The following is a 6,487-nucleotide window of genomic DNA, read 5'->3' as shown; positions in this document are numbered from 1 at the left end:
TACAAAGCAGTAGAGTAAAACAAAGGAACAAGAACAGTGAGTTCTGGTAATACAATCATTCTCCTGATTATATAATGTTAGCTAATGTTCTGCAAAAAAAAAAACGTTTGTTATCGGTGATGGCTACAATACTTGAGGGAAGGTGGTTCCATTCCAGAGATGTGCGGGGGATGAAAGATTGAAAGAAAGACTTCGTGTAGCAAGAATCAATTGCTGCGATACTGCGATGGTCGATGCAGTTTGAAATGTACTTGAGGCCGCGGTGTGAAGTCGTCGTGAAGTGTGGTATGATGAAAAATTTTATGAAATAGCGAAACATGGCGACTGCAGCGATTAGCTAGGAGAATAAGTGCTGGTTAGTTTCATTAAGGTTATACTCGCTGTATGGTCATAATTAGGAAGAATGAAACGAGCAGAGTAAGTTTGTACTAGTTCAAGTGAAGTAACAAGATTAACGCAACTGGGATCCCACACTGCAGATGCATATTCAAGTTTTGAGCGTATTAGCATCTTGTAAAGGTGTAGTTTTAAAGTAGACAGTGCTTTGGAAAAGTTGCACTGTAAGTACCCGAGCAGCTGAATAGCATTGTTAATGACACTCCATATTGGTGCAACTTAAATTATTTGTAACGTGTACACCAACATATTTATAGGAAATGAAATCTAAGGGAAAATTGTACAGATGGTAAGTGATAGGATTAGAAATATATCTGGATATTGCAGTTTTGATTTGTTAGCTACAAAAGGCTCATGTACAGTTTGAATCAAATCAGTAACTAGGCTAGCCCTACACCCTAAGAGATGGCTAGAACAGGCAACTTTACAAGCTGGCCTACTGCACACTTCTCAAACATGGCAAACCAATTAAATCAAATTTTCTTTCTCTTCAAACAGCAGATGACATACCTGAGCACAGTGTGTTCACAAAAAAGTTTATGAAATATACTTGAAGTTTGGCTTAAGATTCATCCAATCAACAGTGGACGAGCAAGGGAAGCCTCAGCATGGGAACTTATCTCCGTCACGGCCCTCACAAATATGTTTGATTGTTGAAACGTTGGCTGCAGGCTGATGCTTGCTCACCTCTGTTACTCAACTGAAGTGTTCATCTCCTGGTAACCTTTCTGCATTGTTTGAACATCCAAACCGAAATGTTTCTTCAACATGAAACCGTAAATTGCATTTTACAAGGATCTGTGAGCATTAATTGGGCATACTTATATATTTATTTAGTGTCCTTGTTTATACACAATATTTGCAGAGGACCTTGTAAGCGCTGTCGTCTCCGTAACGTTCCTCGCCTTCCTAAGAGTACTCCACTTGTGTCAAAGCCTTTACTGCTGCGCCTGAACACTAAATGTGCAGCAGAAATATCCAGAACACACAATATGTGATCTAAAATTTAGCATAATGTATTTTTCCCCTCTACACTTCGTGCCTATCGCCAATATGTTATGAAAACAATGTAATATTGCAGCTTGAGCTCACCTTACTGACAGTACATCTTTGCCGAGGACTTCTTATGTTTCTTTTTTTTAATCTAGCTGAAATCGTCGAATGCAGACAACATACGTATGGTATGAAACACGTCAAACAGCACTGTACGCAACACAAGTACGAGTGTATCCGAGCACAATATCGTTGCCGTTGCTTTAGCGGCACGCCAAACACGATGAGAAAACTTCGCTCAATTTCAGCTTTCAATTCCGTTAAAAAGATTGCTATCTGTGTTTCTGTATGTTGTAAACTCAGTGACTGACAGCGTTAGCTCCACCTGACCTGTACGAAATTGGTGGGCATGTACTGCTTCATTCACGATTGACAATAAACAATGTAAGTTTACTTATCTGACGTGTTTTCTTGCCAGTTGAGGCCTCTCGATCACCTGGCGATATAATAAAGGTATCGGTAGTCATTTTAGAGTATCGTACACACGAACACCGCTCCGAAAGTGGTAGCAAAACGCCCAAAACCAGCGAATGAGCCGCGCAACGAACCCCACCAGCCGCTACCGTAGTGGCCATATTGCTCACTACATAACGATGATGATATTATTTTTGATTTTGCCAGCGCCACCCTCGGTCGCATACTTTAGTTCACAACGCCACCGCTACTCTTATTTCCGTTGCACTGTGAAAGGTACAGTTTCCCTTCTCTAACTTTGTATAGGTGTTCTGTGCGGGCGTCGTCTCGGCGAAGATATTGTCGAACCACCCGTACCCAGGCACTCCATGTGACGCAAAGAATTTACTGAACTGATTGAATTTTTCAAGCTAAGATACGTGGAAAAATCGTAAACTACGATTTCTACCCCACCTAAAGACACGATAGCTCTCGGATTGTAATTTGACTGTATGACAAAACATAATTCTGTTACGCGAAAACTCAAAGAAACAACTTGGCACACACAGACCGGCGCGGCGTTCACAGACCGGCCGCGGCGTACGCCATTTGCGCGCGCCAGCGCGATAGGTGTCTTGGGGGCCATGGAGCGGCGCGCCCGGTTCCTTGCAGTACCTCCAGCTGGCGCTCGCCTCCGTCGCATTGCGGCCCATGCAAGAGGCCGCGTTTCTACCACAAAGCGCGCCTTCGTGCATAGCCTTCGCGGCCAGCGTTTCCCGGTAAATATTACGGTTACATGCCCTTCAGTTGCCGGGAAGCATGAGAATCAGTCAGGGATCTCTGAATGCTACCGCGTTCCACTCTTAAAGGCGAAGCTTAAGCATCCTCTAAATTTTTCTTGTGACTCTGTTTTAAAAATGGTCGGCGACCCTAATTTTCGACTTGGGTGTTAGTGGCATTCCCGAGCGAACGTCTTTCCCCTGGCACGATATGCGGTCAAGGAGAGAGGGAGGGCAAGGAGGAAGTGCAGTGTGCACCACCTGGCAGGGCGCAGCCCCGTAGCAAGCGGCGCACGAGGTGCAGCTTACACGCCCTCTACGGTGCTGACGTCAGAGCACGTAACGAGCGCACGCGCGCAGCTATTGCGAGCAGGTTAGCGAGCGAGCGGGAGAGCGCCGGGAGAGGAGAAGCGGGATAGGAGGGAGTGACGTCACAACCGCTCTGCTAGGCAGATGTTCAGCCTATGCCAGGCAACTGTTTTGCATTATTTAGTCGGTTAAATATCATGCCAGCTTCCTGCGTGTGACGTCGTTAGTGACGTCATTATTTCCGCTTTCTGCTTCCGCGTTTCCAGGAATCTCGCCAAAGTCGTGCTCACGTTGCGGATCTAAAATCTACGTTTCTTTGCTTTGGTGTGCAGTAATCAGTGATTTATAATTCATTCCAATTATCGCAGACACTTCAATAACTCAACTTGTAAATAAACATATGTTCTGATATCATATCTATAATGAAACCCATGAATTTTGTACTTTACTATTTATTTCTATTTTTTCTGATTTATCTTGAATGTCATCCCCGGCCGTCTCAGGAGGTGAACCGGAAATGTTGCGCAAGCAACAAGAGCTTCACTGGAAGCTCGTGGCACTAAAAGGAGATGAGTAAAAAAAAAGCGGGATGTCTGTTACACGCGTCTTGTCATAGAACGCGCTATGTATCTGCTAGATGCAGTGAGAAATCCGTTGGAGTGGCAACAACAGAGGTTGTGCTTGTTAGACATATCAAGCAATGAATGATCCAACTAACAGCCATGCTAATGCAGAGTTGTCGGAGGGCATGTTATCACATGGAAAGATTTCTCGGCTTACAGAAGACATGCTCCTTCTGAATGCAAACACGGTAGCATATAAGTAAAAAAAAAAATTGCGCTAGAATCCTTGAGGACTAACTGCAGCACGAAGTACTATTCATTATTGTTAGAAGCAAGAGCCACGGAAGTCCCCAACGAAGATCTTCAGCACAAATCTAGAGCAACAACTAGACACAGAGAAAGGGAGAAAAAAAATGCCCGATAAAAGAAATATGGAAATAACGCCACAGCATATGCACTCTCGTAATAAAAGATCTGCTATCACCCTGGAAGTCCCATGTTAAAGCTTGCAACGACTGCTCACCTCTTCTTTGCGAGCGCGAGTGACAAGAATTTGCTTCCGCCCTCGACTGTACTCGCACTGCAATGGTGGCGTCGAGTCACTTTAACTTGACATTTCGAACGGATGACGTCATCCGCTTGGGGTCAAGCTGGGAAGTGGTGGTGTGCACGCACACTTACGTACTAAAAGCTTGTTTGTTTTCTTCGCCGGCATCCTCACAGTGACCAATTGCGACACTTATCTCCAATCAGTGCTTGAACTCTGACCAGTTTTCTGGGCGCATTGGAAGCTAGAATTCCTTATCACTGTTTCAGAACAATTCGCACGATCTTTCTTTTGTTGTGTCGTTTTGGCGCGGGTGTTGTCGTGATAACGCAGCAGACAAAGGCGTCGAGGTCACTCAAGTACACAATGCGAAGAATGTATTAGCATGCATCAGACGTTGCCCAGCATCTGAACTCATTTCTTTCATTACGTGAGGTATGGCCCAAACAAACCCCGCAGAACGATAAAGGAGAGGAAGACGAGGTGACAGTAATATAATAATAAGGAATGCTACATTTTATGTGCTGGCTACATATGTACCACTGCACAACATGACGGAAAAAGCTACACAACACAGATTACAATCCAGCAGAATTATGTCACAGTCGCTACAGCGAAAGGTATAGGATTTTTTTACAAGGAAACAGATGGGCAGGTGACGTAATTTTCGCTTCAACTGTTTATCTAGAATGCCTTTATATGATCTGTGGTATAAAGGTTGGGGGAAGACGACGAAGTATTCCTATTGCTGAGTATCTGTTTTCCGTCACCAGGATTTTCTGGTAATTCTCGCTTACCTTTAGGCAACATTGTTCCCGGCTCGATGGAAATGGAAGTGGAGCCACCCGTACTCCCACCTGATTTAGCGGCGCCTGAGCGGCCAGCCTCGAGGAAGCGGAACAGCCTCTCGAGTGCCAGCGAGGCTACCTGGTAGACTCGGCCGAGAGCGACGACAGCTCCGACGACGACTACGTGGCTGTCCTGAGTCAGCAAGCAAAGCGGCGGATGCTCAGGGCCTCTGTGGACACATCTACCATGAGGACTACGCAGAGTTCGCTGAAGTACACCATCCTATTTTTTACCTGTGCTACCCTCCGACAACATGAGGCTCCTCAACAGGCAAGATGCATCGGTTGGACTCAAGAGACTGCTGAAAATGGCATTGAGGACGTCTGAGTCAACTCTCGGAAGAATGTTGTTGCGGTAGACGTCGCTCAAGCGTCGGCGTAAGGTTATCTGCGAGCTGCCATCGTCCTCGGTGGTATGAACGTTTGTACCATCATCCCGCTGGGAAAATAGGCTACTACAGGAGTCATATATGACATTGATGCGGCCGTCTGAAGCCAAGATTTAGCACTTTTGATTAAGCCTGCCAACCATGGGATCCAAATGTTACAAGTTGCCCGTCTCGAAAATTTCATATCTGTAAAAGTTGTCTTTAAAGGTGACTACCTTCCGTCGCATGTGAAGGTAGGTCCTTTACAACATGCTCTCCGGCGCTTTGTTCCTAAGGCACTTCCGCGCAGAAAATGCCAGAAATTCGGTCCCGTGAGCGCCGTTGGTGGAAAGTCTACGATATGTTCACGTTGTGCAACACAATACTCTGCTGACAACTGCCAGGCTAAATCTTATAAGTGTTCAAACTGTCATGGGCGCTACGACGCCTAATGAAAGGAACGTCCAAGAGTTAAAAGGTATTTCTCCGTGTTCAAGAAAATAGTGAGGGACAGGTCGACTCATCGAGCAGCAGCTGCTGATGTCGGGTGACGTCGTCCTCGTCGCAGACGCTCATCAAGGAATTCTGCTCACCGCACACAAAATACACGCGCCGCAAAGCCTCTTGCATGCTGTTGAATCCGCTCCAACCACACTGCAGAATGTGTCCGAACCGCGAAAAAGAGACACTGAGACAGCTCAATTGAACATTAGACTTTCCAGCTTTGCTGTCTTTCGTCGCTTCTGTACTGGGACACTTGCGCATAGACATATGCATCGCCACTGTGAAGTTCATTTACGTATCACATTAATTTCTTTGCTAATCTTATTCTGCATTTATTTCGTTGCGCGTACTTGCTTTTAACTTTTTTCTTACTGTTGATTCATAATTACTGTTCCAGAATATGAGACTTCTCTGCTTGTCTTTCAGTTGTTTCTTGTTATTGTTAATATACATTTAAATACTAATTGTTTCATTACACTTATGAAGACTACCCAACTGTTAGCTAATTTTCCTGAGGGTGTAGGTGCGACAGTATTAGGGGTTTTCGTTGTCATCAGTCGTTATTGGGAAGTGCCACATTTACAAACCGACAGAGAATGGATTTATTCTCGAAATTGTGATTGCTCTCTAGGATTTCTCTGTTTCTTCCTTTTTCTGACGTACTGGTAAATTAACCGTATCTTGTTTTCTTTTACAGTTCTCTCTGTACGGTAGTTGACTACAATGG

The sequence above is a fragment of the Dermacentor andersoni genome, chromosome 3 (genome assembly GCF_023375885.2).
Source record: "Dermacentor andersoni chromosome 3, qqDerAnde1_hic_scaffold, whole genome shotgun sequence".
NCBI classification, from domain to species: Eukaryota; Metazoa; Arthropoda; class Arachnida; order Ixodida; family Ixodidae; genus Dermacentor; species Dermacentor andersoni.
The sequence above is the reverse complement of the archived record's forward strand: the minus strand, read 5'-3'. Positions refer to the sequence as shown.